Raw genomic sequence first — 18,648 nt, forward strand, 5'->3', positions numbered from 1 at the left:
TGCTATTATGATAATTGCATGTGAGATGTCAGATCCCAAGAGCCTATGGGACATTCACAAAGAGGCCCTGTCTGAGGATGTAAAAAACAGAGACCAAAGAGAACATCCCCAAGAGGACATCCAGTCCACACCAGAAATGCTCAATGAGGCTCTGATATACATTGAAGATTTGGTATTATACATGAGCGGGAAAGATTTAACTAAGTGGGAACTTCCCTCTTCTAATAGGTCTGAAAGCGCAACCATCAGTCGAGAATGGTTCCGTGAAACAAACTACAACACAGATACTCTCGCAAAGTTTGTTTCTGACAATTTGCTGCTTCTGGTACAGGATCAGAGTAATGCATATCAACTGATTTCTGAAGCGGTTCAAGAGGGAAGTGGTGTGATATTTTTCTTGGATGCCCCTTATGGTACTGGCAAAACATTTGCCCTCAACATTTTGCTTGCTAAGATGAGGAGCCAGAAAAAGATCGCATTAGCCGTTGCTTCATCCGGTAAAGCCGCAACACTACTTTCAGGTGGCTGCACAGCGCATTCTGCTTTCAAATTGCCTCTCGACTTCGCTACAATGGAATATCCGGTTTGTGGCATTGGCAAACAAACTGAAGCAGAAAAAGTGCTGAAGAATTGCGACCTCACAGTTTGGGATGAAAGTACGATGTCGCCTAAGGATGCATTCGAAGCATCAGATAGAACTATGCGAGATTTAAGAGGAGTAGATTTGCCTATAGGTGGAGTTACGCTGTTTATTTCTGCAGATTTCAGACAAACTTTATCTGTAGTACCCCGTGGCACTCCAGCTGATTTAATGAAAGCCAGTAAAAAATCTTCATACCTCTGGACATTCGGACAAACTATCCATCTAACAACAAATATGAGGGTCAAATTATATGATGATTTCGATACTGGCAATTTCGCACAATTACTTCACAAACTTGGAAATGGTGAAATCCCAAACACAAATGATGTAATATCTATTCCCGATGACTGTGGTACAATAGTTTCATCTATGGAAGAAATAGAGGCTCATGTGTATCCCAATTTAGCGACTAATTACAAAAACATACAGTGGCTCTGTGAAAGAACAATCCTGGCTCCACTTAATGAAACAGTCCGTGTAATAAACCATCAGTTATTACAAGTAGTTCCAGGTGAACAACATAGTCACAAGTCTATTGACACCACACTGGATACTGAGCAAGCCATACATTATCCCACAGAATTTCTAAACTCATTGGAATTACCAGGATTGCCTCCGTACAATCTGTCATTAAAAGTTGAATGCTCTATTATGTTATTACGTAATCTAGATGCACCAAAACTTTGCAACGGAACTAAACTGATTATGAAAAGACTACTTCCACATGTAATTGAGGCCACTATCATGACAGGATGTGCGAAAAGACAAGATGTATTCATTCCGCGAATTCCACTCATTCCATCAAATTCAACGATGGAATTTAAGAGACTACAATTTCCTGTATGCCTGTGCTTTGCGATGTCTATCAATAAGGCACAAGGACAGTCATTGAAAGTAGCAGGGCTGGAATTATCCACTCTTTGCTTTTCCCATGGTCAGCTATCTGTGGGATGCTCCAGAGTGGGATCATCGGAGGCTTTATTCATATTGGCCCCAGAGGGGAAGACATCAAATATTGTTAATCCTCGAGCACTCCACTAAAATTATTGACCTACTTCAGTTATTTCATAAATGAGAATAGGATGTGCGATGAAGGAAATACATGTTGCTGGTGAAAAATAAAAATGGTGGTGGGAAATAAAAAAAATGGTGGTGGTGGTTTGTATATATACATATTACAGATATAAATAGAATGGTGATGGTGTATGGCGTTTGTGTATAATATCTTATGATTAAATGGTTATGGGCTCTGTAGATATTTTATAGAATGGTTATGGGCGTCGGTACGTTGTAACTTTGAACACATAATATACCATAATTTTTTATCAGGATAACAGACGTAAATAAATCAAATACGCTGGGCCAGGCTGGGTTATGCCCGACGTATAAATTAAGTCGCAAATAATGACATGAAACCAGCCTTACATTGTTGATGCATTATGGTTTTTTATCTTATGCAGCAATAAATCTTAACATTTTTGAACTCAAGGCTTCTGCATATAAAACATGGTGGGGAAAATATAATATTATAGTGGTGATGAAAAAAAAATAATAGTGGTGGCAGCCTCTACAATTTTACAATTAACTGTGACATCTACTCCTTCAGACCCGCCGTCATCCACGGGATTCCTGTGCGGAGCACGGGTATCCCTGCTTGTACATGTATATATATATATATATATATATATATATATATATATATATATATATATATATATATATATATATATATATATATATATATATATATATATATATATATATATATATACACATCCACCACCTTGCATGATGGAGCAGTGAGGCACAGGTCGTGTCCCATAACAGCTGATGCTGCACAATATGTGAGCGACAATGGCCATCTGCCACAAGGGCACATTGCCTCTACCTCGCTGCCCATCACCCTGGAGGTTGGATTCCAGTCGTGTGTAATAATAATCCAATACAAAGCCCTTCTGACTCCATAAGTGCAACATGGAATTAAACTCAATATGCCTCCGGCCCTAATGGCCTCGAATCTGTTTTACCCTCTTCGACTCTGCTTTCATGTCTTATGGAGTGTGCTCTCTTTCAGAATTTACATTGTCAATGTGAATTTTCAAATGGACTTTCACAGTCATTAACTTATCACCCAAAGTTACCCAACAAATAATCAATTTAAACTCTCAACATGTATTAAAATTGACTACATCCTTTCATTCCCACAACCATCACGAGTCACCCTTAAAAAACTCAAATTATGAGAAATATTCAATGTGAGATTTCTGCAGTTCAAAAAAGCACAGCTTTGGCTTCTATCCGAACCTACGAGCAATACAACATATTTGCCAAGGTGGTGCACTCTCCTCGACACCAAGACACCTCACCAAGACACCTCCCCCTCCTTCAGCACATAAGACCTCATATCACAATCTTCTCACCAAGGTTCTCAAGATGTTCTTGTTGATAGTGTTGAGGAAGAATTTCCTGAAAAGCTGTACATATTCCAAAAGGCCCAATATCATGATAAAACATCGCCATAACATTCCAGATATAATCATCTTCCACTGCAAAGAATCCAACATATATCCAGCCAAAATGTATCACCAAATGTGCATTTGCACTGCCCGAATAGACATCATTATGGTATGTCCTGAAGAAGGATGGGTAGCGCTTTCTGTTGCCAAGACATTCACAGCCAGCACCATAACTAATCTGGAATAGATTCGAAAAATGACATGGATCGCCTCATTTAAGGTGAAATGGAAAAGGTAAGTTCTTGAAATATTCAAAAACTCTAGTGTCAAAACCAATATGATCGCCCTATATCAATTTACTTATTTATTTATTTATGTTAGTAGATTGGTGGCCACGTTGAAATTCATTGCGATGGGTATCCTCTGACCTCTCCAGCTCACCTCCCACCCAATATATTTAATTAAATTTATAGAGTTCCATTTTTTGTTCATGGACAATTTTATAGAGTTTTACTGAGGGAACACAGACATTCCATTTCATTTAAAATGTGACTTCAAGACCTCAACCCCAACACTAACCCCCAATCCCAACCCCACATCCCCCATCCCAACCCCAAGTCCTCAACTCACCTGCCAGCCCCAAGTCTGAAACTCACCTGCCAACCGCAAGTCCAAAACCCACCCAACCCCACCCAACCATAAGTCCTCAACAACCCTCTCAAAGCCTCAATCCCCATTTCCCGACTCCCTCCCACCACCACAAATATCTGGCCTATTCTCCCCTTTCCTCTTCAAGACCTTAATTACTCTCCTATAAAACCCCTTGTCTTCAACCCCCACCCCCTTGCAAATCCTCAACTCCCCTTCCTCAGAGTCCCCTCCCCCAACTCTGCCAACTCTCTACCCTCCCACTCCAACTCTCTGTCATCTCCTCCCCCTTTCTTCTTCATGTTCTCATCTCACCACCTAAACCCCAAATCTACAACTACACTCTCCAAACCCCAGGTCCTCAAGCCCCCCCAAAAGCCTCAACTCCCTCTCCCAACTCTGTCCCTGCTCTGCCCTCCTCCAATCCAACTCTCTATCCTACTCTCCCCATTTCTTCCATTCTCAGCAATGTTACACAAGGATACACAAGGTCATTTGGTGAAAAATGGGGCCATTTGGCCCATCATGACATTTCATTTTTTTTTGTTGTCCACTTTCATTCATTTCAATGGAAAATTTTCATTTACCAGCACTGCAATAAAAGCGTCCATCACATCATTTTCGCATTAGCATTGAACATATGTATTGAATTAGACACAAATTGCAGTCTAAAATGACAGCAGCACGAAGGCGAATGTCTGAAAGATAAAACATGCCTGCGTTGTTCCTGTTCCCGTTTATTAAGAACAATGGGAAAAGTAAATAATGAAAGAATGTTGGATTCACAATGTCTTCCCACTTTCTTCCCATTGTTATCAATATTCCTGTTCTCATTCATGTAGAACAATGGTAAAAGTAAATCAAACACGTTTAATTCACAATGTATCGATATTCCGTCATCTCGTGATTCTTTCGCAAAAAATAGCGGTTAAATATATATATATATATATATATATATATATATATATATATATATATATATATATATATATATATATATATATATATATATATATATATATATGTGTGTGTGTGTGTGTGTGTGTGTGTGTGTGTGTGTGTGTGTGTATGTATGTATGTTCCTGAAATACAGGCAAAATGTTACAGGATAGTGCAAAAATTTTAGTGCCACCTTACTCACCATTCGCCCGTGGTGTGCAGCATCACTTTTCATTGAAATCGAGCAACGAAAAAAAAATATTAAAAAAGTCAATTCCCAATTCATTCACATACTGTTCGGGAGAATTTGATCAATGCAAACAACCTCAGCGGTATAGTTCGCTGGAGCTATCTTTTTTTTCGTGAAATATTTTTTTCATAAACCGCTGTCACAACGGGAACCCACCGGGTTCAAGGGTCATCGAGTTATCACTAAAATGCAACCAGAACTCTTCAGACAAAGACCTTTATAACTCGAGAGTTTATCTAACATGATACCCTGTGCAGTGTTTGGGTATACACAGGAGCGCCTTGCTGTTTGCGGGGGTTGCATTTTTGAAAACTCCCATGAACCACAGATCCGCCATGCACAAACTTAGTGAATAATGGGGCATATAGGGTAACGGATTTCAACTTAAAAAATTGTCCAAACTATAGCCTTAACATGTTTGCGCAGTTTTCTAGTAAACTAGCAAAGTACCCGTCCATTGGCGGGTACAGTTATCTGTTGAATGGCGTTGGTCCCATCTAGATCGGATGAAATTGAGAAATTGATGTTATCCGGTGACCTTGACCCTGTGACCTTTGACCTTGACCTTGATCCCCTTATGTCCGTTCCCAAGGATCACATATGCCAAGTTTCATCTCATTCTATCCAACGGTTTGGCCGTCTATAAAGGACAAACAAACATGAAAAATTGACATTTTAGTCAATTTATGACGTCAAAACTTGAAAACCGGAAGTCGGAAGTGAATGCCGTCAATCAACTGTGTCATTTAATTTTGATTATCTGTCGAATGCCGTTGGTACTGTCTCGATCGGATGAAAATGACCTGGTGACCTTGACCCCTTGACCCCGTGACCTTCGACCTTGAACTTGACCCCCCCCCCCCCATGTCCGTTCTCATATCACAAGGATCACTCATGCCAAGTTTCATCTCATTCCATCCAACGGTTCGGCCGCCTATAAAGGACGAACAAACATACATACAAACATATTCTGTTTTTTTACTATAGTAGATACAGTATTACCTAACTGTCCATGGCGTTACATTTTTGAAAACCCCCAAGAACCACAAATCCACCATGTGCAAACATAGCAGCTATTGGGGAGAATAGGGTGAGGGAATGATGCTTTAAAATTTGTCCAAACTACCCTTAATTACCATTTTTGTGCAAGTTTTATTATCCCAAACTGGATTATGATTTCGTATGCAGCCTTTGGCTGGCTGCTCGTTGCACCATTTCTGGGAGTGTGGCTGTGCCACTGATGCAATGCCCCCTGTTTCCAGGAAGCTGGTGTTCATTGTGCTGACCTCAGAAGAATGACAGGCTGAATCAACCCACCTCATTATATTTAACGGCAGGACAGGGTTCAAACTCAAGACGCAAAGCTATTAAGCCAGCCATTCTAACTGTGAAAGCTTATTCTCCTGTCTTAAGAACATAAAATATGGTTTATTTGATTGAGTCATGAAGATCATGAAACTTACCTTTAATAATGATGATGGTCGGTCAGGTCAGGTACGGGAGTATGCACCAGAGCCCAGCGTCGCTGTGTCCACTTTCCGCCAGTGCTCTCAGGGCCTCTGTCTGGCCATCCCCAAGCCAGATGCCTGGCCCATCCCAATCTCCTTGAGATGCTGATCAACCTGCTGCAACCACGAAGCACGTGGTCCGCCCATTGGCCTCCTCCACTCACGAAGCTCCTTCACTGAGAGAATCTGGCAAGCAGGATCATTGTCAGGAAGATGAACCACATGAACAATCAGCCACAGCTGATGCTCAGGGACTACACAGGTCGCAAATCTCATCTGAGTCTCTCTCGGCAATCACTCGTTGAACACTAACTCTGACCAGCGAGAGCCAAAGATTCTCCGAAGAGGCATGGTTCTGAAGGAGTTAAGTCTCCATCTCAGATTCCTGGACAGAGTCCAAGTCTCACACTCGTAGAGCAAACTTGAAGCAAGAAGTTCCTGAAGACTCGGACTTTTGTCTTATGCAAAGGTACTGACAGTGCCACTCAACATGATCCAGTGAATCCATGACACCCAAGGGCCAGAACCAGACATTTATTGACCTTTCGCTCACAGCCTGTGGAGACATGAATAACACTGCCAAGGCAAGTGAATCTCTCCCTGACCTCAACATCTTCACCGCAAACAGGTACAGACAGGATAGCAGCATCCAAGATGTCACTGATAGCCTCGATATTAGTTTCAACCCAGGAAACCTGTAATCCCTGCAGCTAATACTCCTCAATAAGCACATTGAGGGCCCCCATAAGCATACCCAGCATATTCGTAAAGATGAATGAATCATCTTCAAATTCAAAGTCCGAGATCTTGACATTTCCAAATGATGCACTGCAGTTTGATCTCTCTGACACCCTCCCCAGAATTCACAAGTGCTGAAAAGTGTGGGGGCCAACACACGATTCTGATGAGCTCCAGTAACAACTGGAAATAAGGCAACAATGGAAACAACAAACCTAACAGCACTTTCAGTCCCAAAGTATAGTTCAGATGTCAGATTGATCAGTTCTGGTGGCACCCCACGAAGACTAAGAATCCTCCAGAGGGCATCTCGAGTCACCGAATCAAACACTTTGCAGAGATCAAGATTGGCTGCAAGCAGCCCCTGCCGACACTCTCGTCTGCATTTGGTGAGGACCTGAAGAGCAAGGATACATTCAGTCATTGACATCTTTGGTGTAAAGACTCTGCTGTGGGTGCTGGTGCTCAGGCGGATGGTGGAGAATCAAATCAAAAAATTTCCGAGCGAAGACCTTGCCCAGCACTGAGAGCAGCATCACCCTCAGTAGTTGTTGCAGTCGTGGTGATCACCTTTTCCTTTCCAGAGAGGGACACATGGCCCCTCTTCCAGTCAGTTGGGATGATGCCCGTTTTACAGACAGAGCACAGAACTGCATGCAATAACATGAGTGCAGCATTTCCACCAGCCTTGAGATGTTCATGATGGATGCCAAGATGCCAGGAGCAAACATAGCGGCTATTGGGGAGAATAGGGTGAGGGAATGTTGCTTTAAAATTTGTCCAAACTACCCTTGATTACCATTTTTGTGCAAGTTTTATTTTCCCAAACTGGATCATGATTTCGTATGCAGTCTTTGGCTGCTCGTTGCACCATTTCTGGGAGTGTGGCTGTGCCACTGATGCAATTCCCCCTGTTTGCACACTGATTTACCCCATTTCAACCGGTTCACTGCTGCCTGTGTTTCCACAAACAAAGTTGGTTCACAGTTGCTTGAAGGGTCAGCAGTAGGAATAGTTACACCCCTGACATCCAACTCGACAGCTGGTGGATCAGCCTGGTACAGCTGCTCAAAGCAACTGGCCCAGCGGTCCTTCACTTCAGGCTCCTCTGTCAAGAGCCTACCACCCTCATCTCTAACTGCAGCACCATGAGGGATGGGCTTGGAGGAACGCATTGTGCAAATTCCCTTGTAAGCAGGATGAGAATCACTTGACCACATGAGATGCTCTACCCCCTCACAGATTCCTCGCACATAGGCCTCCTTGTCCACCATTAGCGGACATACAGTTATAGGCCTCAACTCCCTGAAGTGCTCAGCTCTGCCATTAAGCCTGGCCCTGTGACTGGTCAATGTCCTTTGGGAGGCAATGTTCCTCTTCACCTCACGGTGCGTTCCAAGACATCCACTGGCAACATCAAGAATGGTCATCTTGAAAGCACTCCCCAACTCTTTCAGGATTCACCAAAACACTGAAATCCCCCAAATCCCCCCTCATGCTATTCACAAACTCCTCAGCTACTCTCTCATCCTTGAGCTTCCCAACATTTTTTAAGTGGTTCTTCCCCATTGAGAGGGAGGGTCAAATGAATATCTAGCACTACATCTCAAAACGTTGTGGACGATTCGGAGGAAACTTGGTGGACAGGTTGGGTGTTTGACCATGAGGAATTGATTCGATTTTGGTGAAGATCTGGATACGGATCCGACTACTGGAATTTTTTTTCGTGATTCTTCACCATTGAGAGATAGGGCATAAAAACAATATATAGCATGGCATTTCAAAAATGTATTGGCCTGATATGTTCTCGTTGATCAGGCATTATGTGGCGGAGGTATGTGCTCCACCGAGTGCCCTTCTCGTTGATGATGCAACTGATGATGGCAGCAGCAGAATGAATTTAGAAGTGTCCAGAAACATTTTGTCTGCCTATGTACAAGAAAATGCCTCCAAACTCATTGGATGGTACTTCACCATGCAGCAAGACAATGACCCAAAATACACTGCCAACACCACCAAGATGTTCATCAGTGGTAAAAAGTATGAGGTTTTAGACTGGCAAAGTCAATCTCCTGATTTAAATCCAATGGAGTATGCATTTCACTTGCTGAAGAAGAAACGAAAGTCAGGAACCCCCCAAAACAAACAACTGAAAATGGCTGCAGTAAAGGCTTGGCAAAGCATCTCAAAGGAAGATACCAAGAGTTTGTTGATTTCAATGGGTCACAGGCTCCATGCAATTATTGCATGCAAGGGATATGCAACCAATTAATAACTATTATACCACTTTAATTTACTTTAAGTTCATTTGTTCCAATACTTATGCTTTCCTATGATGGGGGACTGAAAAAAAATGTGATGTTGTTCTGGAATGGTAAAACATATTTGCAGAGAAATAACAAGAAATAACAGCTGGCCTTCTGCACTCTTGCCTCGTATTCATCTTTTAATCTCAAATCCACATTTCTTGATGATATAGCAATAAAGTTAGGTTGGAGGGCTTGGGATCCTCGGATCCTGAGTTAAAATCCTACTCGGCTGTTGAATTAATACCAGGTGGGGTTGACACTGCCTATCATCCTTCTGAAGTTGTCAAAATGAGTGTCAGCTTGCTGGTATCCTGTGTTGGAGTGGTGACCTGTCCAAAACTATGCCCATTAGTCAAGGAGACTGCTTCGGCAGCACCATTGCTCTGCACAGTGTGTAGTCCCAATGGATGGATGGATAGCAAGAATAACAATTTGGACTTCACTGTTCCAATACTTATGTTGGGCACTGCACATTTAAAATTTCAACCTCATCGCATGTATGGTCTGGAAGCTAGAATTATTTATTTTTTTAATCTGGGTTCTTTCTTTTTTTTTCGAAAGGCTTGGCTATGCCTGGATAGGTTTGAGGGTAGAGGAGAAGTAGCTGAAACCCAAATCCGATACAGGTTCCTCCTGTGACTTCATGTTATAATTCTGCTTGTTTGGGTTCCTTTTGATGACTCCAATTCAGGATTGTAGCTATTTTATTTGGTCTTCCAGTTGATTTGAATTGAATTTTTTAATTACAACTTTGCTGCCAGAAGAGTTGGCTCGCACCAAGTCCTTCTCAAGACTACACGGGGTAAGTATTCTTTGAATACCATCTAGTTTAAGATAGGATTGTCAGATTGGCAGACAGAGAAGTGAACAAACAGAATAAACATATTATTATCCAAGATAGTTGTTATGTTGATTTGAAAATTGATGATTGTCCACTTTAAGCAACGTTTATTTTAATGAAAAAAATTTTGAGGCCTTTCATAGAGCATGACCTCACTGTGGTTTCCAAAGCAAGGTTGAAAATGAAAAAGTTGCAACACAACTTGTGCACCAAAGTATCTGTGCTCAGGCGACCATGACATTAAGTCAAATAACTGTTGAAGTTCAATATTATAATAAACTCATATTGTTCATATGCAAAAGGTGGCACACTGATTTTTTTTGGCAATATTTAATTTTTGGAAGTGGGCCAATATCCAGACACAAGTTGATTTTGTTATTTTTGTGATGAATAAGCAACTTTATTGAGAAATGTACCTGACATACAGTTGTATTATGCTGTCATGCAGGAAACTAAGAGGTAGAGGGGGGGTGAGAGGGAATTCAACCGAAATACCAGAAAAACCATGCTCTCTCATTTTGTGAGATATTATAAGATCGATGATGTCCACAACCAAAAAGGAACACAGGACATTCGGCTGTCACATTAGATGGAAAGTATGCTATGAAATGTGTTGCCTCGAGTCAGATTGATTCCACAGGGTAATTAGCCAAAGAACAGACAGCTGAAGGGTGAAACCAAACACCAGATACCTGGGGAAGATAAAACAGGCCAAGAGCTGTACTCAGGACTGTTGTAAGGGTGGAGGCATATGGACCGATAATAGTTTTTCTTGAACAAAAATCATTAAAAACCTTCACTCGAGTCAATTTCCCCTTCTAATAACATTAGACCAGTTTGTATTACTTTAGGGATAGCAAAACAAGAGTCACGAATATCATATCCGAGCGTAATGTTGGGAAGAAGGGTATCATTCTGATTGATCTCCCGAATGGCAAACACCATTGTCAAAGCCCATTGTAGTCCTAAAGGTCGAGTCCTGAAACAAACAATCTTAGTTCAGTGAAAGCATTTGGTGGAGAATGAAAATTTAATAAATGCAGTCAAAATCTCCACACTTTTCATCGGTAATAGGTGGAACACAACATGATTATTTTTTTCATTACAATCAGGCCATTTGGCATCCAGGCCAAAATAAACAATAAATGGAACCTTTGATTCACAAAACATTCAAATATTTATAATTTAAAAAAACGTCACTTTTTAAATTAGAGATTAGAGATCAGAGTTCATCGGCATTCAAAACCAAGAATAGTTGTCACACTAAAAACACAACTCAATCAACAAGTGGAACGAGGATTGAAATGTGTGAAATATTATAATAAATTCATAACATTGGAACTTACGTGGTACACACGACTTCTGGAGGAAACCATTTCAGAACAGATTTCTGTTCCATCGCAGAATTGTGAATTGGGAAAAAGCCTCCAAGAATAATATCTCCGCTGGAAAACATCGTTTTCTCATCTTTATTAACATGAGGTTGGCAAGTGTCTCCATAAGCAGCAGGTAAGTAAGAATAAATAAATAAAAACGACACAAACATATTATAACAAGTTAAATAACCTGAAAACATTTCACACATTACTTAGTTTCTTCATCCTTTATATAAAGAAATGAAAATTGTTTACTAAATTAATATATTTTTACATCTCCTGGTAGAATATCAATTCTGCTTATTTAATGTTGTTTTATTTGAGTAACAACCATCCCAATTTGTGTCATTCAAACTCGGTGCCATGACAACCGTTTTCTCCATTACATGTTCCCTGGATACCAAATGGAATCCCTATAGATCAATCATTATTCTCAAAAACAATCATCGCATTAAAACATTTACATTTTCTGTGAATCCTTTCATGTAATTTACAAAGATAAGAAGGTTTAAAATGTGAAATTTTATTCTCAATTATATATTTGTCTCATGATAGTTGTTTATCAGAGATTGGGGTTCCTAACAATTAGTATTTGTAATTAATTACACAATATGCTGCATGATTATCACATTGTTTTCATTGTTGGCATTCGACAAACATAGATTTCGATATTATAAATTTAATAAAACGACTCACTACAATGTATTTTGTAAAAAATAATTATTACTACAACTATGACTTTAATAGTCACAATTCCACCTTATATTACTATACAGTGGACTGAGGAGGAAGTTGTGGGTGAAAACTTTCACGAAGCACCAGGCAAGGCCTGCTGTTCAACTGCAGCTGAAATTGAAAGGAATTCATAATTTGTTCAGGGTGCCAGTGATAACTTGTCTATTCTTTATGAGAAGATACCGCAACGTATTTCACTTTCACAAGCTAATGCTAGCAAATGGTCATCCATCTTACTGTCCATCTGAGGAATGGAACACTTTGAGATGCAACGACCTGTCCTGATAAGTATGTGTTGAGGAGTGAGAGACCCTTGAGTGGGGAGATCATCCTCAGGTGGGAGGGGACCCCTGTGTGTTTTGAGGAGAGGGTGAGAGGAGCTTTCTCACAGAGGTAGCAATGTTACCGTCTCAAACTGCGGCTCTGTTCATCTACGCTGGTGAGTAAAGAGGGTGTGGCAGGTGTTGCTCTTGGAAAACGATGATGTTGCTCTGGTGTTTGAGAGATCGATGGCAGAAGGTGGTATGAGTTTTTTTTTGTATACGGTGTGTACTGTATATACAAAGGCTTGTGAATAGCGAGTACACTCAACGGTTCGGGACATAAGAGAACAAAGGGAACAGTGGAGACAAGGGAAGGGAAATGGGTGGGGAGGGGGGACACCAACAGCAGATTTGAAGGACAATATAGAGCAGTGATCTTCACTGTTTTGTAGAGGGGGGGCACTTTTGCCGATAAGGTATCAGTGTGAGAGCCGCCACACCACCTGCAGGACTTTGTAATGACTGCTATTAGCCCCTGCTCCACACACTCTTCTTTGGCTGCAAAAATAATTGTTTGTATTACTGCCATCTATTGATGTACTTACATTACTTTTAGGCTTCATGTTATAACACTCATTTGAAACCATTGTGTCAATTTGATAGCATTTATGGTGGATAATTATGGGGTGTTTTCACATTTGTGTATTATCGGCCACATGTCAGGGGCCGCACTTTGGGCCACCAGCGGCCGCCAGTGGCTCGCGGGCTGTGCAATGAAGAACATGAGGGTAGAGGGAAACTTGGCTAAACAATGGATGTGGGCATTTGTGAATGTGACAGCTCAAAATGTCTTTCGCTTCTCACAGCATCAACATGTCAGCTGTATGATTTTTCAGTTTGAAATTGTGGGTGGAGTCAGATGTCCAAATAATGGGTGGAATGGAATGTTACACAATCAAACGGACAGACAAACAACCCTATTATACCGATCGATGTGGAGAGTAGTGCCAAATTCCAAAATCATCATATTTCTTAACAGAAAAGATATTTCTTCATGACAAAGAAAACAAGTGCAGGTATATTCAAAGTACACTGCTCCCATGCCAAACAAATAAACAAATCCTCAAGTGTGTGCCATTGCAGGGGCGCCTCTGGCACCCGGTGATGCCGCCGTGTCGCACATGGAAAAAAAATTGGAAGGTAGCAGTGTGCAATAATTGAATGATTAATTCAGCAATTAAAATAAACAAAATAAATAAATTTAAATAATTTATTTATTCATCATTTGGTTATTCGCAGACCAAAACCACCACTGTTTAATCTGAGTCTGTAACCTTTTGAAAATTATGTAATTCATCGAAAAATGAATAATTAATCGATTAATTGAGGAATCAAAAAATATAAAGACGGTTTTTTCCAAAGCACTATTGCCAGGTCAGGCCAGGTCAGATCTGTAACTTGCTACAGGTATCATATAAACCTGTACTAACCTGCTTCATGGGCGGGTTTGTCGACAACTAAACCATCTCCCCCACCAGGTTTCTTGGTGAGGAGGGTGTATGACAGGGACACCCATCAGGATTAAATACAAAACCTGTCAAAGGGCAGATGAGCTCCTTGTGAGCCAATGGCCATCGATATCTAGTGCCCAACTGTGTCTGCAGACGTCCTCCTGCAGTTGGGTTACTTTTATTAGCAGGTTGGTGGCAGGATTTGCACTCTGGCCACAATAAAACTCTTTATTCCAAAAAACGTACCAAAAGCAAAAATAAATCTGAAAACCCACTCCATGGGAGTATCTCCTGTGCAGCTGCCCTCTCCAGGGCAGCTCAACAGATGACGGGATTGGGGCAAAGCCTTTGGGACCCCCATTATGTTATGTGTTGTGGATCTCAAGAACTCAATTGTCCACTCGGGCAAAGTATATCGAAAGAGAATCTTTAATTTCATGAACATGGAGGGGAGAACACTAATGCCAAAGCATTCAATGATCTCCAGAAAAAGGAATCCCGAAGCAATCCTTCTTGTACTCATTTGACATGCAAAAATGGGAGGGTGAGACATTTGGCAATTCAACAACAGGAGAGCTGATAGGCACAAGGCGAAAATTTGCAGTGTTATCAACCAGGTCAGCCTGTTTCTATGCAGCGATCAAGACCTTTTTCACAGTAAGATATTCATTTATCATAATGGAGGTGAAAAGACTGTCAGGAAAAGGGAAAATTTACGAACAGCCAATTCGACTCCAGCAAAATTTTTTTTTACAAAATACCAGAAACAATTGAATATAATTGAGAACACATGAATATAATTATGTTTCTTCCACAGATGATAGGGGGAAAATACAAAGTATGGCTAAGATATTGCCAAAACAAACAAGAAACAAGTAGCGGTACATTCACAGTACACCGCTCCCATGCAAAATAAATAAATAACAAAATCCTTCAGCGCTCGACATCACCGTGGTGCTGAAGGCACCCCGCGATGCCGCCTTGCAACACATGGAGTGGGAAATGGGAGGGAGCAATGTACAATAATTGATTCATTAATTGTTTAATTGCATAATTAAAATAATAATCATAAACATAAAATAATTAATTTCTCAAACAAATGCCAAAGAGCATTCCAAAACCACTACTGTTTCATCCGAATCTGTAACTTTTTGAAAATTAAGTAATTAATCAAAAGATTAATAATTAGTCGTTTAATTAATAAATCAAAAAAGTCTTTATTGCCAAATAATGTGGTCACTGTCCTGTCCAAATATCAGCTTCTGAGCTCAAAATCTGCCTGAGATATTTCCAGGATGATAAATAAAATAAATAAGTCATTAACAAATATATATATAATAATTAAGTAATTATCAAGTAATTGATTAATAAAAAAATAAACAAGGAAGGATACCTTCAAAGTACACTGCCCCGAAAGTACAAGTACACTATTGCCAAACAAATAAATAAATCCTCCAGCACGCGACATTGCTGAGCACCTTTGGCACTCATCAATGCTACCATGCAGCACATGGAGACATAATTGGGAGGGAGCGGTGTTCTTCTGAGGTGAATGCGTACAAATGATACTTAGTTTATGTTGTCAAATGTACAGCTGAGTTAAATATGTACAAATGATCCTTAGTTTATGTGTACAAATGTACTTATTTGGTAAATATGTGCAAATGTACTTCTGCGGTAAATATGCATAAATGTACTTCTGAGCTGAATGTGTACAAATGTACTTCTGAGCTGAATGTGTACAAATGATACAATCTCACCGTGCAGCACATGGAGACAGGATTGGGAGAGAGCAGTGTACAGTAATAGATTCATGAATTCAATTGCATAATTGAAATAAATAAATAATAATTGTAAAATAATTAATTTCTTAATAAATTGGCTCATAGCATACCAAAACCACCACTGTTTCATCCGAATCTGTAACTTTTTGAAAATTACGTAATTAATCAAAAAATAAATTATCGAGGAATTGATGAATTGATAAATCAAAAAATACTTTATATAGCCAAATCACTTGGTCACTTTCCTGTCCAAATATTGGATTCCTAGCTCAAAATATGACTGAGATATTGGCAGGATGAGAAATAAAATATAAAAGTCATTAATAAATCTATAATCATTAAGTAATATATCAAATAACTGATGAATCAAAAAATAAAAATATATCATTTTTGCCAAAGCACTTCACTTTTGTCCCCAAATTTCAGCTTCTGAGATCAAAGGATGGCTGAGATATTGCCCAGACAAGCAAGAAAAAAAATAATTATCCATTAATTGATTAATCAATAAATCAAAAATATTCTTTATAGCCAAATCCATGTTCACTGTCATGTCCAGGTATTAGCTGCCTAGCTCAAAAGGAGCCTGAGACTTTGCCCAGATAATAAATAAATAATTATTACATCAACAATAATTAAGTAATTAATCAATTAATTGATAATTCAAAAAATAAAATAAAAATTTGCCAAAGAACATCTTCACTTTTGTCTCCAAATTTCAGCTTTCGAGCTCAAAGGATGAGATTTTGCCCGGACAAAAAATAAAATGATGTCGAGCAGAGCATGATACAGTACTTGCAAAATCCACCCCCTCTCCAAAGGTTGCCATGGATACATCAAATTGTCAATGTCATTATGATTAAAATTCACAATCTTGATCAAAGTTCAGGTCAATTGGATGAAAATTGATTATTTTTCAGATTGAAATTGATGAATTTTGAAGTTTGACTTTGAGTTGACTTTTGACGTTTTGACCTCAAAAATAGTTGGTTTCCAAATTCAGTGACGGACTATGCAAATCCTGTTCAACTTTCAAGTCAATCGGATGAAAATTTACAATTTTTCAAATAAAATTTGATGATTTTATAGGTTTAACTTTGAGTTGACGTTTGACCTTTTGACCTCAAAAATAGTTGGATTCCTAATTAAGTGATGCAATATGAAAATCTTGTCCAGATTTCAAGTCAATCAGATGAAAAATGAAAATTTCAGAAATTTGACCTCAAGATGACCTTTGAACTTTGACCTCAAAATCAATAGGCTTCTCAGTTGAGAATATCTCTCCAACTTGGTAACGTTTTATGAAGATTGGTTTGGAATTGTGACCTGTAGGCGACAGACAGTCAGGCAGACAGAATAACAAAATCGACTGACCAATATACTTGAAAAATATTCGATTTTGCAAGTAACAAAAAAAACAAGAAGACGTTGTGCAGAGCATGATACTTTCAAAAACCATAAAACAAATTTGACCTCAAAAAAAATTGGTGGTTGAATTCAATGAACACGTGTCAATTCCTCTTCAAATTTCAAGTCAATCGGATGAAAATTGACAATTTCAGAAAGTCGGCCTATGTTGACCTTTTGATCCATGTTGATCTCAAAAATAATTGGCTCGTTGAATTCAGTGACCTGAAATATAAATCCTCTTCAAATTTCAAGTCAATCGGATGAAAATTGAGGATTTTAGAAATACCACCTTAGTTGTTGACCTTTGGACTATGTTGATCTTTTGACCTCAAAAACAATAAGCTTCTTCTTTATGAGAAACTCTACCATGTGGTGAAGTTTTGGGAAGATTGGTTTAAAATTGTGACCTGTAGGCGACAAAAAGTCAGACATACAAAGAGACAGTCAGACAGACAGAATAACAAAATCGACTAACCAATATACTTGGAAAATCTTTGATTTTGCAAGTAACAAACAAGTAGCTGTACATTCAATGTACACCACCCCCATGCCATATTAATAAATAAATCCTCCAGCATGAGACATTGCCGGGGTGCCATGCTGCCGAGCAGCACATGGAGATGGAATTGGGAGGGAGCGGTGAACTTCTGAGGGGAATGTACAGATTATACTGAGGTAAATATGTACAAATGATACTTAGTTTGTGTACAAATGTACTTCTGAAGAAAATATGTAAAAATAATAAATCAAAAATACTCTTTATAGCCCAATTGCTGTCATGTCCAAATATCAGCTCAAAAGGTGCCTGAGATATGACCAGGATGAGAAATAAGATAAATAAGTAATTAATAAATCGATTAAAAAATAAGTAATTAATCAAAACAGTTAAAAAATATATTTTTGGAAAAAAAGTCTTCACTTTTGTCCCCAAATTTCCGCTTCCTAGCTCAAAGGATGGAGAAAATATCGCCTGGACCAACAAGAAAGACACCCGGCATCGACTGCAGTGGATGATGTTATTGATCACTTCAATGAGCAGCTGCAAGACGTGATCAATTCAAATAAAAATAACTGTGACACCCTTGTAGTGGATAGTGATTTCCATGCAAAACTTGTCAACCAATGCGTTCCTTTTGTCATTGGACCTCATGGTTATGGTGACAGTAATCCAAGAGGAGATATTGACTGGTTGAATTTTGCAAGGGTAACAACCTCATTGCCACACATTCCTGGTTTCCCA

General features: G+C 39.5%; 1 long non-coding RNA gene across 1 annotated transcript in view; it reads right to left on the reverse strand.

The window, feature by feature from the left end:
* Positions 1-10,726: 10,726 nt before the first annotated feature.
* Positions 10,727-18,648, reverse strand: part of LOC147035867 (uncharacterized) — a 61,360-nt gene continuing 53,438 nt past the window's right edge. The window contains exons 5-6 of the long non-coding RNA XR_015049651.1: positions 11,679-11,777; positions 10,727-11,311 (exon numbers count right to left, since the gene is read on the reverse strand). This is a non-coding gene — a long non-coding RNA (uncharacterized LOC147035867). The remainder of the gene's footprint in view (positions 11,312-11,678; positions 11,778-18,648) is intronic.

The sequence above is a fragment of the Eptatretus burgeri genome, chromosome 1 (genome assembly GCF_056783735.1).
Source record: "Eptatretus burgeri isolate ZD-2024b chromosome 1, Ebu_testis_v1, whole genome shotgun sequence".
NCBI classification, from domain to species: Eukaryota; Metazoa; Chordata; class Myxini; order Myxiniformes; family Myxinidae; genus Eptatretus; species Eptatretus burgeri.